At 45.4% G+C, this 21067-nt stretch overlaps 1 protein-coding gene across 2 annotated transcripts in view; it reads left to right on the plus strand.

Annotated features, from left to right (window-relative positions):
• The window catches only part of DOCK1 (dedicator of cytokinesis 1), a 559970-nt gene that overhangs the window by 420761 nt on the left and 118142 nt on the right, over nt 1-21067 (plus strand). The gene's annotated exons all lie outside the window — the stretch shown is intronic.

The raw sequence follows: 21067 nt of genomic DNA on the forward strand, positions 1-21067 counted from the left end.
ACAGGAGCATTTGGAATATATCACTTCAACTAGCGCTCTCTGTTGAAGTACTTGAGAGTAATTTTCAGACCTCCTAACACTCACCATGAGCTTACTGTAGTCCAGCCACTGTTCCAGGCACTCTCCACGTTTTAGATCTTTTCACCTTTACCACGTAGCAGGTTGATATTCTCAAGAGATTGTATCCATTTCATGGACAAGGAATCAGCTCAAGGTTTGCACAGTCTGGATTTCATCTCAGTCCATTTATCCCTGGAGTCTCTGCTCTAACCCCTGTGCTCACCTACCTCCCAGCACCTACTGAGGCTTGACTCCCAGTCTTCCTATCTCATGTCAAGACTTTTGATGAGAAGGATGCTTAAGGTTGCTTGATGACTGTAGTTGAGGGTGTGGAGGTGCTCACTGTTCTGTCCAGGAAAGAATAAACAATAAAAAGAATAAACAGATCAAATGGTCTTCATGGTAAAAGGTAAACAGATTTTAACTAGAAAGTACGGAAGGATTAATTAGTTTACAGAGGGAATGGAGTGGAAACTGTTGTTAGAGATCAGAGAAGGTAATTATATCTTTTCTCCTTGAATATCATTTGTTTACATAACAGGCCGTATTTTCAGCTTTGTGAGCTCTGTCTTCCTTGTTTGCAACTTGTAATTGAACGGGCCTGGCTCTTGGCCAGTAGAACTTTATTTACATACACAGGCAGAGGGGTGGACTTGGCCCCTGAGCTGTAGCTTGCTGCCCTCTGAGATTGGATGTTGAACGATTTCATATTTCCTTGCTTAGGGTTATGACACGGGTGTGGGAAATTCTAGTCCCATACTTGATGCTCAGGGCCATGCTATTCTCGCCAGAAAGAAAGCCTCATCTTTTTAGGATAAACCAGAGGAATTATGTTAATATGAATGGCTGTTTAGGTGATTTTATGGACTGTTTGGGGAGGAAAAGCATCATTCAGTTCTTGAGCTCTTGTGTTCTGGGTTGCTACACTGAATCCAGGGAACAAATGAGCTTGGAATCAGACAACATCCTGGGCTTAGAATAAGGTCGCGCCTGTTAATAGAAAGTGTCACTCGGTGGATTGCAGAGAAGGGAATCCTGAAAGAGCCACTTCATTCTTGCAAGACCTGGTTCAGGTTGGTTTTTCGCGCTTTCGAGCTTCCAACCACCCCTTCACTAAGCTGAGTCTTTCTTCTTGTCACTAATACTCAGAACAGCAGGAGGGCCAACAAAGGAAAGAGTTTTAAGATGACTGCCTCCCCCCACCCCCTTTCTCTCTCTCTGGGGCTTACAGAAGAATAAAAGTGGAAGTGGGATCCAGAAAAACCAGTTTGGGGTAGAGGTTTGTGGTTATCAGTGAGGGTCCTTGGGAAGCTCCTGCTGGAGTGTGGATGGACATCTGAACTGATACATAATCATTACGTGATTGTGTTGCACCACCTGGAAAGGGGGTACTTTTGCAAATATAATAATTAATTGATCTTAAGTTCGGGAGATTATCCAGGCAGGCCTCATGTCATCCCCAGAGCCCAGGAAAAGGAGAGGATTTTCTCTGGCTCATGGCAGAAGGAAGGGAGGGTGTGATGCATCAGAAGGACTTGATGATGAATTTGATGAGAAGGAATGCAGGTGGCCCATAAGATCAGAGAGGAGACCCCAACTGGCAGCAGGAAAGGGAGACTTCAGACCTACAATTGCAAAGAATTGGCTTCTGCCTGGATGAGCCTGGAAGTCCAGAACCTCCATATCAGAACTCACCTTGGCCAACTCCTGGACCAAGGCCTGCTGAGACCTCAAACAGAAGACCCGACTTAGCCCACAGGGAGTTCTGAGCCCCGGCGCTGTGGGATAATGGCTGTTGAAACCAGTGCATCTGCAGTAATTTGTTCCAAACCAGCACACAGCCTTCGAAGAGGGCAGCCCTCCCAGGGCACGTGACTGTCATGTGATGCCCGCCCGGATGGGCGCGGGGGCGAGCTGCGGCCCTGGGCTGGTGCCCTGCCCTGTGGCACTGTTAGTCTCAAAACCAGAGGGCGAACCTCACCAGGCCGCTCTTTCCATCTTGGGAAGTTAGCAAGTTCCCTCCACTCAGCGTCAGTGATGGGGATTCTGAGCCCCAGTAAAAGCAAAGAGCGAAGTTACAGGATATTGGGCTTTTCTCTGAGCTTCAACACCAGCTGAGCTTTCATGAACACTGGTCTTCTGAACTCTCCTCTGCTCAATGCATGCTAAGGAGATCCTTCAGAATCTCCTTGGAAATAAATAGCAGAGAAGAGGGCAGAGGCCATCGTCTTTCCTATTTATATTAATTAATTTTGTCTGCGCTGGCTCTTCGTCGTTGCACGTGGGTGTTCTCTGGTTGCAGGGTCTACGCTGTACTTGCTATGAACGGGCTTCTCCTTGCGACGGCCTCTCTGATGTGGAGTCAAGTCTCCAGGTGGGCAGGCTTCAGTAGTTGTGGTTCAAGGGCTCAGTTATTCCGCAGCCTGTGTGAACTCAGTTCCCAGACCAGGGATAGGACCCGTGTCTCCTGCACTGGCAGGCACATTCTTAATCACTGGACCACCAGGGAAGCCCCATCTTTTGTATCTTTATCCTACTCTAGATAACACCTGCCAGGTATTGAGCAGGTGGTAGGACCCAGGGGCTTCCCAGGTGGTGCCGTGGTGAAGAATCCACCTGCCAGTGCAGGAGACGTGGGTTCGATCCATGGGTTGAAAAGATCCCCGGAGAAGGAGATGGCAACCATTCCAGTATACTTGCCTGGAAAAATCCCCTGGACAGAGGAGCCTGGCAGGCTACAGTTCATAGGGTTGCAAAGAGTCGGACATGACTATGCGCCTGAGCATTCACACACACAGTGAGACCCGGGCCATTTGCAAACACTGAGCCCTCTAAGTCCCCCGTCCACAGACCTCAATGAAGTAAAGAAATGCAGAGATGTTCGTTCACTTGCCCAGGGTTGCACAGCCTGAGGGGTGGGGCGTGATTCGGCACAGAGCGCTCCCCGGGGTGCCCTATGAACGATGCCCACCAGCCCAGTGAGAGGGAAACTAAACGAGCCATGAGTAGAAGTAGCTGAGCGCCAGCGAGGATGCGGAAATGCAGACGCGTCACCAGCCGCCAGGCGGCTCTTCTGGGCACTCATGTAAGCACCCAGCCCCTTGAATGGACAGAACACCTCGCCCCAGTGTTTAGCCTTTGGCAAATGAGCCTAAAACAAATAACATTCGTTTGCTAAATGATGACAGTGTCCGTTAGCAAGTCTTGAAAATGAATCAGAATAAATTCTAGGCGTAGCTAGTACATTCTGAGTGTGAAATAGCTGGAAAGAATCACCCTCTTTGGGTAAGTATCTTAGTTTCTCTTAAGAATCTGCCCTGCACCCTGCAGCTGGCTCACAGCCTCTGACCACTTCCTGTTTTCCTGGGCTTCCAACATGGATTCAGTTACACTGTGTTTTATACGAGATACTTTGCTGACCGCCATAGGTAGCAAAGCTTGAAGGGGCTCTCAGTGGATTTGAGTGGTTATCCTGTCACGTGAGAAAGGACTCGCAGGTCTTAAATGGCTCCGGTGGATGGTCGTGGTCATTATCAGGTCATCGTGGTCATTTCTATTTGTTTATATTCATGCTTTTTCTAAATGCCCCACCTGGTTCTTTGGGGAGTAAAGGTCAGAAGTTTTTATTCCCAAGTTGTTTCTGTTCATTTGCTTGTTTATTTGTGTTTGTTTGTTTTGTTTTTAAATCGTGACCCTGAGTCACACAGATGTTGGGGTTATGGACAGAGAAGTCATGATTCCTGCTGCTGGAGTTTCTAGAAATACCCTGTTCTCTTTCCTCTCCCAGTGTTTTTTGTTTTGTTTTTAAATTGAGGTAAAATATATATTGGGCTTCCCTGGTGGCTCAAGAATCCACCTGCAATGAGGGAGACCTGGGTTCAATCCCTGGGTTTGGGAAGATCACCTGGAGAAGGGAACGACTACCCATTCCAGCATTCTGGCCTGGAGAATTCCATGGACTGTATAGTCCATGGTGTCACAAAGAGTCGGACACAACTGAGTGACTTCCACTTTAAAATATATATAGCATCAGTTCAGTTCAGTTCAGTTGCTCAGTCGTGTCCAACTCTTTGTGACCTCATGGACTGCAGCACGCCAGGCCTCCCTATCCATCACCAGCTCCCGGAGTTTACCCAAACCCATGTCCATTGAGTCTGTGATGCCATCCAACCATCTCATCCTCTGTTGTCCCCTTCTCCTGTCCTCAATCTTTCCCAGCATCAGGGTCTTTTCAAATGAATCAGCTCTTTGCATCAGGTGGCCAAAGTATTGGAGTTTCAGCTTCAACATCAGTCCTACCAATGAACACCCAGGACTGATCTCCTTTGGGATTGACAGGTTGGATCTCCTTGCAGTCCAAGAGACTCTCAAGAGTCTTCTCCAACACTGCAGTTCAAAAGCATCAATTCTTTGGCGCTCAGCTTTCTTTATAGTCCAACTCACACATCCATACATGACCACTGGAAAAACCATAGCTTTGACTAGACGGACCTTTGTTGGCAAAGTAATGTCTCTGCTTTTGAATATGCTGTCTAGGTTGGTCATAACTTTCCTTCCAAGGAGTAAACGTCTTTTAATTTCATGGCTGCAGTCACCATCTGCAGTGATTTTCGAGCCCAGAAAAATAAAGTCCGACACTGTTTCTACTGTTTCCCCCTCTATTTGCCATGAAGTGATGGGACTGGATGCCATGATCTTCGTTTTCTGAATGTTGAGTTTTAAGCCAATGTTTTCACTCTCTTCTTTCACTTTCATCAAGAGGTTCTTTAGTTCTTCTTCACTTTCTGCCATAAGGGTGGTGTCATCTGCCTATCTGAGGTTATTGATATTTCTCCCAGTAATCTTGATTCCAGCTTGTGCTTCCTCCAGCCCAGCGTTTCTCATGATGTACTCTGCATATAAGTTAAATAAGCTGGATGACAATATACAGCCTTGACGTTCTCCTTCTATTTGGAACCCGTCTGTTGTTCCATGTCCAGTTCTCCTTTGCCATTTTAATCGAGCAGAAGTGTACAGTTTGGTGACATTAACTCTATTCACCGTTTTTGCAGCCATCACCACTATTTATTCCCAAGCGTTTCCTCACTAAGGAGAGACTCTTGAGTCCTCATTTCTACCCCTCACTCCCTACTCCCACATACTAGGAACTCAGAAAATACTTCAGTGACAGCTGCACACTCTCACCTCCTGGAAAGCCGATCTTCCGGGGCAGTCGGCACCCATGCCCAAGGGACAGGTCAGCGGTCACCCTTCCCTCCTGCTTCCTCTGTCCCTAGCCTCCCCGCCAGGGCAGTCCTCGGCACGTCCACCATGGTTGTCCTGATGCCTCCAGCTAGTAATCCCAGGAACAACGGGAGGACCCTGGGAGGGGAGGCAGGAGGCCTCCCGGATGGTTGCTGGGGTGCTCGTGGTGGGGGTCTCTGGGGTTACCCAGGACCCTTGCTTATTCACCATGGTTGATTCTAGACTGAAGATGTGGCTGTCCCTTGCGTGGCCTCTCCACCTGTAGAGATGTCTCTCCCAGTATTTGCTGGTAGGCTTCCCTGATGTGTCTGTGGTGCGGATTTTCCCTCTTTACCCACGATGCCCATAAATCACTCACCACTTACTGTGTGATGTTGTGCGATTAATAGGCGAGGCGGGCAGGATTGGCGATGAAGAGGACAGTACGATGAAGGTGATGCTGGAGAGTAGAGGGAGAGGGAGCCTGTACATTATGAAGACTTGACCCTGAAATGAGTTTGTTAGCTGATGTGCTTGGTTTCCCAGAGGCACAAATGCCTCCATTTGAACCTGCTGACTGGTTTCTAAATCACTTTTCTCCCAACTCTTGGTAACACCGCCTCCTGGTTTAAAGAGGGAAGCTGTTTTCTCTAAGCTTTGGAGGGGGCTTTTATTTATTTATTTATTTATTTTAAATCTAAGATTTATTAGTTTAATTTTATTTATTTTTTCAGTTGTTACTTTTTTTTTAAATTTTATTTTATTTTTAAACTTTACAATATTGTATTAGTTTTCCCAAACATCGAAATGAATCCGCCACAGGTATACCCGTGCTCCCCATCCTGAACCCTCCTCCCTCCTCCCTCCCCATACCCTCCCTCTAGGTCGTCCCAGTGCACCAGCCCCAAGCATCCAGTATCGTGCATCGAACGTGGACTGCTGACTCGTTTCATACATGATATTATACATGTTGCAATGCCATTCTCCCAAATCTCCCTACCCTCTCCCTCTCCCACAGAGTCCATAAGACTGATCTATACATCAGTGTCTCTTTTGCTGTCTCGTACACAGGGTTATTGTTACCATCTTTCTAAATTACATATATGTGTGTTAGTATACTGTATTGGTGTTTTTCTTTCTGGCTTATTTCACTCTGTATAATAGGTTCCAGTTTCATCTACCTCATTAGAACTGATTCACATGTATTCTTTTTAATGGCTGAGTAATACTCCATTGTGTATATGTACCACAGCTTTCTTATCCATTCATCTGCTGATGGGCATCTAGGTCGCTTCCATGTCCTGGCTATTATAAACAGTGCTGCGATGAACATTGGGGTACACGTGTCTCTTTCCCTTCTGGTTTCCTCAGTGTGTATGCCCAGCAGTGGGATTGCTGGATCATAAGGCAGTTCTATTTCCAGTTTTTTAAGGAATCTCCACACTGTTCTCCATAGTGGCTGTACTAGTTTGCATTCCCACCAACAGTGTAAGAGGGTTCCCTTTTCTCCACACTCTCTCCAGCATTTATTCCTTGTAGACTTTTGGATCACAGCCATTCTGAGTGGCGTGAAATGGTACCTCATAGTGGTTTTGATTTGCATTTATCTGATAATGAGTGATGTTGAGCATCTTTTCATGTGTTTGTTAGCCATCTGTATTTCTTCTTTGGAGAAATGTCTATTTAGTTCTTTGGCCCAGTTTTTGATTGGGTCATTTATTTTTCTGGAGTTGAGCTGTAGGAGTTGCTTGTATATTTTTGAGATTAGTTGTTTGTCAGTTGCTTCTTTTGCTATTATTTTCTCCCATTCTGAAGGCTGCCTTTTCACCTTGCTAATAGTTTCCTTTGTTGTGTAGAAGCTTTTGAGTTTAATTAGGTCCCATTTGTTTATTTTTGCTTTTATTTCCAATATTCTGGGAGGTGGGTCATAGAGGATCCTGCTGTGATGTATGTTGGAGAATGTTTTGCCTATGTTCTCCTCTAGGAGTTTTATAGTTTCTGGTCTTATGTTTAGATCTTTAATCCATTTTGAGTTTATTTTTGTGTATGGTGTTAGAAAGTGTTCTAGTTTCATTCTTTACAAGTGGTTGACCAGTTTCCCAGCACCACTTGTTAAAGAGATTGTCTTTAATCCATTGTATATTCTTGCCTCCTTTGTCAAAGATAAGGTGTCCATATGTGCGTGGATTTATCTCTGGGCTTTCTATTTTGTTCCATTGATCAATATTTCTGTCTTTGTGCCAGTACCATACTGTCTTGATAACTGTGGCTTTGTAATAGAGCCTGAAGTCAGGTAGGTTGATTCCTCCAGTTCCATTCTTCTTTCTCAAGATAGCTTTGGCTATTCGAGGTTTTTTGTATTTCCATACAAATTGTGAAATTATTTTTTCTAGCTCTGTGAAGAATACTGTTGGTAGCTTGATAGGGATTGCATTGACTCTATAAATTGCTTTGGGTAGTATACTCATTTTCACTATATTGATTCTTCCAATCCATGAACATGGTATATTTCTCCATCTATTAGTGTCCTCTTTGATTTCTTTCACCAGTGTTTTATAGTTTTCTATATATAGGTCTTAGTAATTACCTTAAACGTAAATGGGTTGAATGCCCCAACCAAAAGACAAAGACTGGCTGAATGGATACAAAAACAAGACCCCTACATATGTTATCTGCAAGAGACCCACCTCAAAACAGGGGACACATACAGACTGAAAGTGAAGGGCTGGAAAAAGATTTTCCATGCAAATAGGGACCAAAAGAAAGCAGGAGTAGCAATACTCACATCAGATAAAATAGACTTTAAAACAAAGGCTGTGAAAAGAGACAAAGATGGTCACTACATAATGATCAAAGGATCAATCCATGAAGAAGATATAACAATTATAAATATATATGCACCCAACACGGGAGCACCGCAATATGTAAGACAAATGCTAACAAGTATGAAAGGAGAAATTAACAATAAAACACAATAGTAGTGGGAGACTTTAATACCCCACTCACACCTATGGATAGATCAACTAAACAGAAAATTAACAAGGAAACACAAACTTTAAACGATACAATAGACCAGTTAGACCTAATTGATATCTATAGGACATTTCATCCCAAAACAATGAATTTCACCTTTTTCTCAAGTGCACATGGAACCTTCTCCAGGATAGATCACATCCTGGGCCATAAATCTAGCCTTGGTAAATTCAGAAAAATTGAAATCATTCCAAGCATCTTTTCTGACCACAATGCAGTAAGATTAGATCTCAGTTACAGGAGAAAAACTATTGCATATCCCAACATATGGAGGCTGAACAACACGCTGCTGAATAACCAACAAATCACAGAAGAAATAAAAAAAGAAATCAAAATTTGCATAGAAACTAATGAAAATGAAAACACAACAACCCAAAACCTGTGGGACACTTTAAAAGCAGTCCTAAGGGGAAAGTTCATAGCAATACAGGCATACCTCAAGAAACAAGAAAAAAGTCAAATAAATAACCTAACCCTACACCTAAAGCAACTAGAAAAGGAAGAAATGAAGAACCCCAGGGTTAGTAGAAGGAAAGAAATCTAAAAAATTAGGGCAGAAATAAATGCAAAAGAAACAAAAGAGGCCATAGCAAAAATCCACAAAGCCAAAAGCTGGTTCTTTGAAAGGATAAACAAAATTGACAAACCATTAGCCAGACTCATCAAGAAACAAAGGGAGAAAAATCAAATCAATAAAATTAGAAATGAAAATGGAGAGATCACAACAGACAACACAGAAATACAAAGGATCATAAGAGACTACTATCAACAATTATATGCCATTAAAATGGACAACGTGGAAGAAATGGACAAATTCTTAGAAAAGTACAACTTTCCAAAACTCGACCAGGAAGAAATAGAAAATCTTAACAGACCCATCACAAGCATGGAAATTGAAACTGTAATCAAAAATCTTCCAGCAAACAAAAGCCCAGGTCCAGACGGCTTCACAGCTGAATTCTACCAAAAATTTAGAGACGAGCTAACACCTATCCTGCTCAAACTCTTCCAGAAAATTGCAGAGGAAGGTAAACTTCCAAATTCATTCTATGAGGCCACCATCACCCTAATACCAAAACCTGACAAAGATCCCACAAAAAAAGAAAACTACAGGCCAATATCACTGATGAACATAGATGCAAAAATCCTTAACAAAATTCTAGCAATCAGAATCCAACAACACATTAAAAAGATCATACACCATGACCAAGTGGGCTTTATCCCAGGGATGCAAGGATTCTTCAATATCTGCAAATCAATCAATGTAATACACCACATTAACAAATTGAAAAATAAAAACCATATGATTATCTCAACAGATGCAGAGAAAAGCCTTTGACAAAATTCAACATCCATTTATGATAAAAACTCTCCAGAAAGCAGGAATAGAAGGAACATACCTCAACATAATCAAAGCTATATATGACAAACCCACAGCAAACATTATCCTCAATGGTGAAAAATTGAAAGCATTTCCTCTAAAGTCAGGAACAAGACAAGGGTGCCCACTTTCACCATTACTATTCAACATAGTTTTGGAAGTTTTGGCCACAGCAATCAGAGCAGAAAAAGAAATAAAAGGAATCCAAATTGGAAAAGAAGAAGTAAAACTCTCACTATTTGCAGATGACATGATCCTCTACATAGAAAACCCTAAAGACTCCACCAGAAAATTACTAGAACTAATCAATGACTATAGTAAAGTTGCAGGATATAAAATCAACACACAGAAATCCCTTGCATTCCTATACACTAATAATGAGAAAACAGAAAGAGAAATTAAGGAAACAATTCCATTCACCATTGCAATGGAAAGAATAAAATACTTAGGAATATATCTACCTGGAGGGGGCTTTTAAACACCTTTTTGTCAACAACTTTTATTTTTTGATGTCAAGAAACAGACATGAGCCCTGGGTCTCTCCTGAAATAGGTGAAGAACTCTCCAAAACCCTGCATGAAGAACAGGTCAGAGTTGAAGCCAGCTTTTCAGAAGTTGGCAAAACTTTCCATTAAGGGCCAGGTACCTCTGCAGGCACCACAGCTCAACACTGAGTTTGTCATGGGAAGACAGCCATGGACAATTTCTCAATGAATGGATGTGGTTGTGTTCTAATAAAACTTTATTTATACCCCCTCACACCCATTAGAATGGCTGCTATCCAAAATAAGCAAGCAAATAAACAACAACAAAAAAGCCCTCACGTGTTGGCAAAGATGTGTAGAAATTGGAACCTTGCACTGTTGGCCAGTGTGTAAGATGGTACAACTGCTGTGGAAAACAGTTTGGCAGTTGCTCAAAAAGTTAAAAATAGAATTGGCACGTGACCCAGCAATTCCATTTCTGGGTATAGACCCCAAAGAATTGAAAGCAGGGACTTGAAGAGATATTTGTTCAACCATGTTTATAGCAGCTCTATTCCAGGTGGCCAAAAGGGGGAAGCCACCCACATGTCCATCCGTGGATGATGGATAAATGAAATAAATACAATGTGTCATTATCCATACAAGTGAATATCGTCCAGCCTTTAATAGGAAGGGCATTCCGACACACACTGCAACATGGATGGACCTTAAGGACATGATGCTGATGGAAGTAAGTTCAGTTCAGTTCAGTCGCTCAGTCATGTCCAACTCTGCGACCCCCTGAATCGCAGCACGCCAGGCCTCCCTGTCCATCACCAACTCCCAGAGTTCACCCAGACTCACGTCCATCGAGTCAGTGATGCCATCCAGCCATCTCACCCTCTGTCATCCCCTTCTCCTCCTGCCCCCAATCCCTCCCAGCATCAGAGTCTTTTCCAATGAGTCAGCTCTTCACATGAGGTGGCCAAAGTACTGGCTTTTCAGCTTTAGCATCATTCCTTCCAAAGAAATCCCAGACGCTAAATGACAAATGCTGTATGATTCTGCTTGTATGAGGTCCTTAGAGCAATCCCATTCATAGAGACAGAGAGGAGAAGGGTGGCTACCAGCAGCCGGGCACTGGAGGGAGTAGAGTGGCTGTTTGATGGGGACAGAGTTCCCGTTTCGTGAAGAGTTCAGCAGGTGGATGACCGTGATGGTTGCACCACCCTGTGTATGTACTGAGTGCCCCTGAACTATACGTACACTTAGCAATGGGGAAGGCAGTAAATTCTGTGTTACGTGATCTTCACCACAAGTTTTTTTCAGAAGGCTTTATTAAAATAAGAAATCAAAAAACTTTACAAAATTAAGCCAGGGGTTGTGGTTTGGGGACTGTGCTGTGAAGGGTGGAGAGATGGTTGTAGACAGTGTGGGGAGAAACCAGGTGAGTGTGGTGAGAAGTAGCTGGAGGAGGCTCCCTGTCCGTTACTCCATCCATGGAGAGACGTGTGTGTGTGTATTAGTCAGAACAGTAATCAATGCCATTCACGAGACAACTGCTACATGACAGACACGGAGCCCTCAGAAAAGCCTTGTGATGGACTTTCCTGGCAGTCTAGTGGTTAAGACTCTGCCCTTCCAACGCAGGGGTCGAGGGTTCAATCCCTAACTGGGGAACTAAGATCCCACATGCCTTGTGGTGTGGCCAAAAATAAATAAATAAAAAATAAATTATTGTTGTTGTTTAGTCACTAAGTCATACTGACTTAGTGTCATAACGACTCTTTGTGACCCCGTGGACCCGCCAGGCTCCTCTGTTCATGGGATTCTGTAGGCAAGAATACTGGAGTGGGTTGCCATTTCCTCCTGCAGGGGATCTTCCTGACCCAGGGATCAAACCCACATTACCGGCATTAGCAGGTCGATTCTTTACTGCTGAGTCATCGGGGAAGCCCAAATAAATAAATATCGAGGTTAACAGTTTTTAAATGTAGAAAATAAATATATATGTATATTTATAAAAAAGCCCGTGAGATCTGTGTTAATACCCCCTCTTCCATGGAGCGACCCACCCCAAGCATCCAGACCATCAGGAAGGAGGTGCTTCCTGAGCGTTAGTGGGCGCTTTGGAGCAGGGTGAGGTCTGAGGCCGTGATGACCCCTGAACTCTCTCAGGCAGGCACTTATGTTGCTCAGACGAGTTAGAAAAAGAGTTTGATGAGAGAATGTGTTTCAAGCCCTTGCCGTAAAGTGCCTTAAATGTTAAGGCTTTTAAACCTGGGGAAAATTAACTTAGAAAACATTCTAGAAATAATAGGGGCCAATATGAAAAGGCTACATCCTCTAGGAGTCAGCAGTATGCCATCCTGGAAAAGCCAGGATGGAGCGGTAAAGATCAGTGGCTCCCAGGGGTTCAGCGGGAGGGAGCGGTGAGCTGGCCAAGCACAGAGGGTCTTTAGGGCAGTGACTCTGTTCAGTATGATTCAGTCATAGGGGCCATGGGTCACTGCATGTTGTCCAAAGCCGTAGAAAGTACAACCCCAGGAGTGAGCCCTAATGAGACTCTGCACTGTGGGTGATGATGATGAATTACTGTGAGTCCAACAGTTTATAACGTGGGCACCGCCCTGATGCGGGATGTCGGTCATGGGGGAGCCAGTGGAGTGGGGAACTCCCTGTAGATTTCATTCAGTTTTGCTGTGAGCCTAAAGCTGCCCTTAGAAATAAAGTCTGTCTAAAAATAACGACAACAATAATAATAATGTGGGAGGGGGCACGAAGTTGGGGAGAAATGAGTCAGCCATGCGCAGACGGTAATAATCGATGAAGCTGAGTGAAGAGTACATGGGTCTCTTTTGCTGTCTACTTCTGAAAAGATATTTACTTGTTTACGTATTTGTCTTAGTTGGAGAAGGAAAAGGCTACCCACTCCAGTATTCTGGCCTGAAGAATTCCAGGGACTGTATAGTCCATGGGATCGCAAAGAGCTGGATATGACTGAGCGCCTTTCACAGTTATCTAGTTGCAGCACATGGGATCTTTGATCTGCATCACAGCGTGCAGTAGGTATCTTTCTTAGTTTCAGCACGTGGGATATTTAGTCGCGGCATGCAGAACTCTTGGTTTCAGCACGTGGGATCTAGTTCTCTGACCGGGGATCAAACCTGGGCCGCCTGCCTTAGGAGTTTGGATTCTTGGCCATTGGACCATCAGAGAAGTCCTTCACAGTCTACTTTTGAATCTGCTGGAAGTTTTCCTCCATGCAGTGTAAAGGGAACACAGTTAGTTGCAGGGTTGTACTTGTATCATGCTGACCGTGGTGATTAACCTTCCTAAGGAAGGCAGTACATGATTGTAACCGGTTGTGACCTTGTTCTAAGCCTACTGGGAGCATGCTTTCTGCCTCTCTGAGCTGTTATTTCCTGATTTATAAAATATCAGGTAATTCATACCTCACAAGACTTGTGGCATCAAACGCCGTGATGTCTGAAGTAGCAACACTGTGTGGAACATGCAAGGTGTTCAGAAGACGCTCAAGCCCCAGAAAGTGAGGGGGGTGGTCCAGTGGGAGAGGAAGCAGAGGGCTGTGGTGGGTGTGGCCACTTTCAGGATGTCTGGCCCTCAGCCCACAGTGGTTCATGGGCAACAGGCACTGTTTTGGTGGGGACTTAGAGAGCACACATCCAGAGCACCAGTGCATTGAGCATGTCAGACAAGCCTACCTGGACCCGCTGATCTCTGTTCCAGGACACCCCCTCTCCCCCAGCAGGGATGAGACCTTAATGTGGTGCAGATGCTCCCTGGGGATTCTATGATGCCCCGGCCTCATAGACTGAGCCCCGCATCTCCCAGAGCTGGCCAAGCAGAAAGGTGCAGAGCGATTTGCATTTTAGTTAAGAATCTAATGGATACTGTAGGCTTATTGATTAGGAAAAGAAGCGAAGAAAATCTCATGCATTCAAGGGTGGTTAACCCTTCTGCTTTTCTGGCCCAGTCCCCGCTGTAAAGTCTTCAGGAGCTCCATCACCCGCCGCCCAAGGTGCAAACTCTGTACCCTGGCATCTACAACCTCTCAAGGCCCCCGTCAACACTTCCAGCCTCCTTCCCAGACAGTTCTTGTGACACCAGTCTCTCCACTGCTTCCTAAGCCACAAAGACTGCAGGCGCGTCTCACCTAAGCCTTCCACTTTCTGCGCATCACTCCCCGTCAGGACACGCCAGGGTCTTTCTTAGAAGTCAGTTCTCTGTGCTCACATGGTCTTCGTTCTTCACCCAAGATCCCACCAGAGGTAACAACTGTTGCTTTAGACACTGACCTGACACCCAGCTGCTCATGGGAGGTGCCGGGAAACTCGTCAACAGGGGGCAGGCACCCGTCCTGTGGGCCTGAAGCCACAGTCTGTATCTCTTCCCTCACGTCACCCTAGGTCACCTCTCCTTCCCAGCATTCCCGAGCGATGAGGAAACCACATTCAGGCAGATTTCCAGCTGCGACTCCTTGGCTCAGTGTTCTGCAGGGATAGACTGTCTCTGTATTTTTGTTGCCTTTTTTTCCAACCACTTTGGGCAAAACATTTTGTTAAAAGATGCAGTTTTTTCCCCCCCAGAGCGACTGTTGGGTGGGTGCCAGAGGTATTTAAGTGCCCTCGGATTGAACTGTACAATCTCATTATATAACTTACAGTCAGTTCCGAGGAGGAACAAGAGAAGCCCCACAGCTTCAGCCGTTGAGACCTGGGGCTTCGCCTTGTGCCCGGGATGCTTGGGGCATCTCGCCATAGACGCATCTCCCTCTGCAGTAATGAGGTCCCTCTTCTTCCTATTTTATTGGCAGCAAACACTGGGTAAGAGAAACACAGAAATGCCTGCAGCCCTGTCATAATAAAGTCATTTTAGGGGCTGTAACTGTGCCAGGAGCTTCCAGTAGTTAAATTGGTGTCTGATTATGTTCTGCTTTCTGAGTTCCCGTCTTCTCAATTAACACACAGTTGTTTAGGACTGTGGGACTATGATGGCTCAGGACACACTGCTTTCCAATAGGTAGTTTTGGGGGATGGTCTCCCATGGAGCTCAGGAGGCATCAGGACACTTTTGTTCCAGGATGCAAAGGGGACGTGGGGGAGAGGCAGGGCGAGTGGGGCATCCTCTGGGAAACGCCTGTGGTTGGAAGGCTTGAACCTCAGCAGCCGCCTCCTTCTCAGAGCCTCTCCCCGCCTCACCCAGCCTTCTCCCCAACACATGCCAAAGTCAAGGCACAGGGCTTGCCTCCTCTTTTTAGCAAACGCTAGTTAATGTTTTGTAGAGTGTCAGGGGTGGTCACAGTGCTCAAATGACTTTGAATTATGTGGCATACATCATCCTTACCTTTCATCTCAAAGTTAGAAAAACAACAAACAAACAAACCCAAACAGATTCTAAGTTCAAGGAAACTTAAAGGCTCATAGTTTCGTACTTTTATGTGTTGCTTGAAAATAGGAAAATCTCAAAAACCTGAGCAACTTTTGAAGGCCTGGTAACCAAATGTTTACATGGATGTAAAAGAGAGAGAGAGATGACTAGATAGATGGATATACAGATAGATAGGTGGATGGATGGATGGGTGGATAGATAGGTGTATGATAGTTAACAGAATTAGATTAAAACTGTGATTGGATGTGTGTGTGTGTGGACGACAGTTACTCTCGTATTTGACACCACCAGGAATTACAGCACAGCCCCTTGTTTCCAGCAAATGAATACTCGCTGTAGTTAAATATCCAGGTAGAAGAAAAGGAAGTCAAGGAAAACTTCCTGGGCTTTTTTGTTTCTTTGTTCGTTTTTCATTGTACGAGCTTTGGGAATGAATGGTCTCGGTCTCTCAGGGTTTCTAGATTGTTTAAAGTGAGTGACGTTGTGGGGAGGCTGGTGAAGGTTGTGACTTTGACTTTCTGGGGACAAGAGTCACTTACCAAGCAGAGTGAGATAAAGTTCTTTCCTTGGGGCCATTAACAAGACAATTTGCAGTCATTGCCTTGAATAATTTGAATGTCCAGAGACTGTACACCTAGAACTTAGGGCTTCTGAATCTTTGTAAGGTTTGCCCCTGGCTCTCCCTACATTATTTATTTCTTGTCTTTGGTTTTTTTACCTTTAAATTTTTTAGATTTTAAATAAAACCTTTTGTAGGTTAAAAATGATTGGAAAGAGCTCTGTGAAAGATGGGCTTGCCCTTTTTCTTAATCATTTTGATCCTGTGGGACAGTATCCATGAAAGCATTTAGTTCTTACACCATTAACTTCATTTTTTAGAAATGACTTCGAGCTCGTGGCTGGGCATGAGACAGGACTTGCTTGGCTCGCATTCCCCCACCCCGTCTCTCTTTTCTGGCAGGGGAGCAGCACCACGCATCTGCCCTGCTCCCTGCCTTCCCCTCGCCGAGTTCTCTGTCTCCTGCCAGCGTCTCACTCTCCTGTTCCTGAAAGCTGGGAGCATTATAAAGAGCAGACATGAGCTCCGTTCCCTGGGTCCTGCTGCTCACGTACAGTGATGATGGATGAGGGCATCAACACCAACCCAGACGACCCCACGTCATGCTTGTTGTGATCCCTGTAGCTCAGTGGTGAAGAATCCACCTGCCAATCTAGGAGACGCAGTTTCCATCCCTGGGTCGGGAAGATCCCGGGAAAAGGAAATAGCCATCCTTTTCCCCTCTTGCCTAGAAATCCCATGGACAGAGGAGCCTGGTGGGCTATGGTCCATAGGGTCGCAAAGAGTTGGACACGACAGCAGCAACATGAACAAGAGCAACAGGTTGCCACAAGGTGGCTTCTCTCTCCCCAGGAGAGCAGGCTGTGTGAGCTGTTTGCCTGCGAGGGGTTCCTGGACGTATCGCTGAGTCTGAGACGTCTCTCAGTGCAGTCATAAATGAATGTCCTTAGACCAGAACATTTCTGAATACACACAGAGGCCACCGGTCCTCTCAGATGCCTTGGGGCATCCTGATGTTTACCTTTTACAAGGCAAGGTTCCCTCTGCCCAGGAACTTACTCCAGAAGTGGAGAGGAGCATGAGGGGACAACGCCCAGCCATTAAATGCCAATGCCTGCTGCAAAATTTGGTTTTCAAGAACCTCCAAGAGCTGAACCCACAGAGGAAAATCTCAGAATGCAAGGAGAGCCAGGAGCTACGAGATATTTTGGCCTCCCTGAGCCTTCTTGAAATAGGAGGGAAGGGGGCAGGGCACAATTTTTAAAAGAATGACATAGCCCAAGGGCATAACATAAATTGATTAGAATCAATTGGGTCCAAGATGGCAGACAAGTTAAACTTCAGCTGGACCTGGTTCCTCAATCAGCAAGCTGAATGACACACCCAGGAATGCCTTGACACTTCCAAGGCACTGTCAAAAGTCCAAAAACTAGGCAGTGGCCCAGTTCCTGAAAATTTCCACCCCTCCCCCAAAATAGTTGGCATAATCCTCCCACTTATTAGCCTATGAAATTACCCAACTCATAAAAACTAACCATGCCACACTTCAAGGCCACCACACTCGCCCTCTGCGATGGCCCACACTCTTATCTGTGGAATGTGTTTCTCTCTGAACAAATCTACTTCTTACCTATCACTTTGTCTCTCACTGAATTCTTTCTGTGATGAGACATCAGGAACCTGAGCTTCATTAGGTCCTGAAACCAGGTCTGTGATCTCAGTTGGAAGCCCGTGGGTTTTGGCTATGTTCGCGTTCCAGTCTGAAGTAAACAGTTTCGCTCTGACGTGGGTCAGCCAGCTTATCCATCCATCATCCATCCATCCGTCCACCCATCCGTCCGTGCGCCCACCTATATTCATCATTCCCTTCTTTTCCCGTGGCTAATACCTAGTGAACATCTGTGATGTGCCAGATGTCAATTAGGCATTGCAGCCAGCGGTGAATAAACAGTTCCATTCGGGAACAGACTGGAGGGCTTTTCTGTCCTTGAGTGCAATGCCAGCGGTCCCCAGTGTGGACAGGGTCACCAGGGATGCAGAGCGGAGCCCACTTGCAACCCCTTCCCCATCTCATGTCCCCCCCTCCTGGTAGACAGGACGTGCTTGTCAGTTCCCTTGAGCCAGGCTGAAGCCCCTCACTCCCGTCTAGTAGGCATCCTGCTGTGCGATCGCCTGGCTGAGCTGAGCTATCTTTCATAATCATTGACTGAAAGCAGATTCTTCTGCAGAAGCTTCTAATGTGATTTTCGTATTTATCTGCCTTAGCTTGATATGTATTAGAAATAACTCATGAATTACAACAGACAGGAAATATTCTTTCCTAAAAGTTAGCCTTTGTGTATGTTTCTTTTTGCCTGGTTAGTTGACTTATCTTCAAGTGGTCTTGGGGCATCGCTAAGATTTCAATCCCATCAAGTATGAAGCGTAGGATATAATGATGGTTCTGTAAAGGTGATGTGGCCTTTTGATACCTGTAGCCTGAGTGGCTCGCCTTTGTTGACAGCATCGATGATGCTTTTGTTTGATTATCCCTTCAGTTTTGCCCTGATATGCCATGTTATTTGGTTCTTTGTCCTGGCTTTTTAAAAAATTTATAGAGGGTCTAAATTATAGAATCTCTCTCAGCACCGGTCTTTCTCAGCTGTCAGTTCATTAAAAAGTTTTTGTTCAGCTTTCATATTATTTCAGCGTGGCATCTTTTTTTTTTTTCCCCCAGTCATTTTGAGCAATATCTTTATTTAACTAGCTGAAGTTGTTCCAGGGCTTAATTAGAAGTAGCATATTGCAACTCTTTGGGTGCTATCTTGAGGCACAGTAATTAGCCCTGTAATAATAATGCATGTCTACATGAACTTGTTATTGTCATGGAGGGCTGGAGAGAGGGGCTTTCTGAAACCTCATAAAGGCCATGGGGTACTCCAGCGAACAGCCAAGTTCTGAAGCCAAAGGAAAAGTTGAGCAGAAAAAAAATGTTCAAGGCCATGAGCCCTGTGTTTTTGTATTGTGTGACCCCCCCCTCTCCCTGTGACAGGAAGTCGTTTTACTCCATTGGCACTGGGGTCAGTCTTCAGGTTTCTGGGTAAGTGCAGGGCACACCCACAGATGCTATCTGAGCACAATTGCCAGGGGTCACCTGGGCCAGTGAGCGTGTCTTCGCTTGAACCAGGCAGCTTGTATTTCTGAGGGCTGAACATGATATGGGCTGAGGCCCAAGACTGGGGGGGCTGGTTAGGGTTGCTAGGCGACCTGTCTATACAAGGCTCCCTTCGTGGCTCAGATGGTAAAGTCTGCCTGCAAAGCGGGAGAGTGGGGTTCCATCCCTGGGTGGGGAGGATTCCCTGGAGAAGGGAATGGCAACCCACTCCGGTATTCTTGCCTGGAGGATTCCATAGACAGAGGAGCCTAGCAGGCTGTAGTCCATGTGGTCGCAAAGAGTTGGACATGACTGAGCAACTAATTTCACTTATTTTTTTTTTTTTCAATCTTGAATATAGTGGTTTTGTCCTGCTCCTTGATTAATTTATCAGGATCCTTCAATACCCTGTATTCAGCTCCACCCCCACCCCACTGCCCCCACTCAATAAATTACAGCATTCATCCAGGAGAGCTATTTTTCCAGTTTCCCTGGGCATTCTGTAATGGCAGAATCTAGCCGCCCTGTGGCTGATGGATGCCGCTGCCCAGGCCATGCTCCTGGTCTCGGACAAGCCAGCATCTCCACGCCCCTCTGTGAGTAGGTACTTACAACATCAGATCCAACTTTCTTGGTTTTGTCTTAACATCCTCAGGGAAGGATTCAAGTAACTCCGGCTACATTTTTCTTCAGCCACGAAGATAGCAAGCTCCTTGTCACGTGTCACACTCATTTGGTAGTGGATCCCACTGATGGGTCTCTTAATGAGATGATGTCTGCCCATCCTCTTTCTTGGAGCTTGTGCCAGAGAAACCTGCATGACAGCGAGTGTTGGGCAGGAGGTGGTGGCAGGAGGTGGTGATGGAGACCTCCTTAAAGCCCCAGGTGGCCCTGTCCTCTCCCCATCCTCCCGGGCTAACTGGCCTTTAGTGGCTCTGGGACTGTCCAGGCTGGGGACCTTCTCCAGGCATGCATAGCTAAAGAGATCCTCTTATCAGCATCAGTTCCTAGTAAGTAACCTAGATTTCTCTTACACTCTGTGGCTGCTTCCTGCTGTCTAAATGGAGGGAGGATAATGAAGTTTATTATCTGTGACCTGATGCTAGCTGCTCTCACATCCTGCTTTTGTGCAGAGGGAGAAGGGTCATTTAAAAAGAAGGACCTGGACTAAGCTTTGTTGTAAACACTCTGCAGAGCAATGAGACAAATCTACTGAATGAAGAAGCTTGGGAAAGGCTGAGCACTGGAGTCGCTTAGGACATCCTCGAGTTGCATATTCCATCACGGAAAAGTAAAAGTCAGGGTGTGGAAGGATGTGATATTTTGTTCTGCATGCTCGCAATGGTACCGCGTCGGTGAATGGATGAATTCAAATTCCTGCTGAAACTCTTGTCAAATGACTCTCGTCTCTACTAAAGCTTTTTTTATTTAAACAAGTAAACAGTGACTAAAACTAGCCTTTGGTGGACACATGGTACTGAGGTCAACCATACTTCCGAGCTTCCGTGATTTTTCACCTTTTGATAGAAAAGATATGTTGCTGCCAAATCAGTAAATAAAGGAAACGTTGCACCCATCACGTCATCACATTACAGCTGTCCAGGGCGGTGAGCCCTGAGGGAACCCAGGGTGAGAAAGCACGGGACTCTGGCCCCAGAGAGCTGAGGTGCAGATCAAAGGAACGGCTTCCTTGATCCCAGACTCATGTCTTACTATCTATAGAAAAGCCGATAAATTCCTTAAGTTGGGATAATCAGGTTTCCTTTAAGGAACAGTAATTTTCTGAGGTTCTGAGTGCCTCA

Source organism: Bubalus bubalis, chromosome 23 (genome assembly GCF_019923935.1).
Source record: "Bubalus bubalis isolate 160015118507 breed Murrah chromosome 23, NDDB_SH_1, whole genome shotgun sequence".
NCBI classification, from domain to species: Eukaryota; Metazoa; Chordata; class Mammalia; order Artiodactyla; family Bovidae; genus Bubalus; species Bubalus bubalis.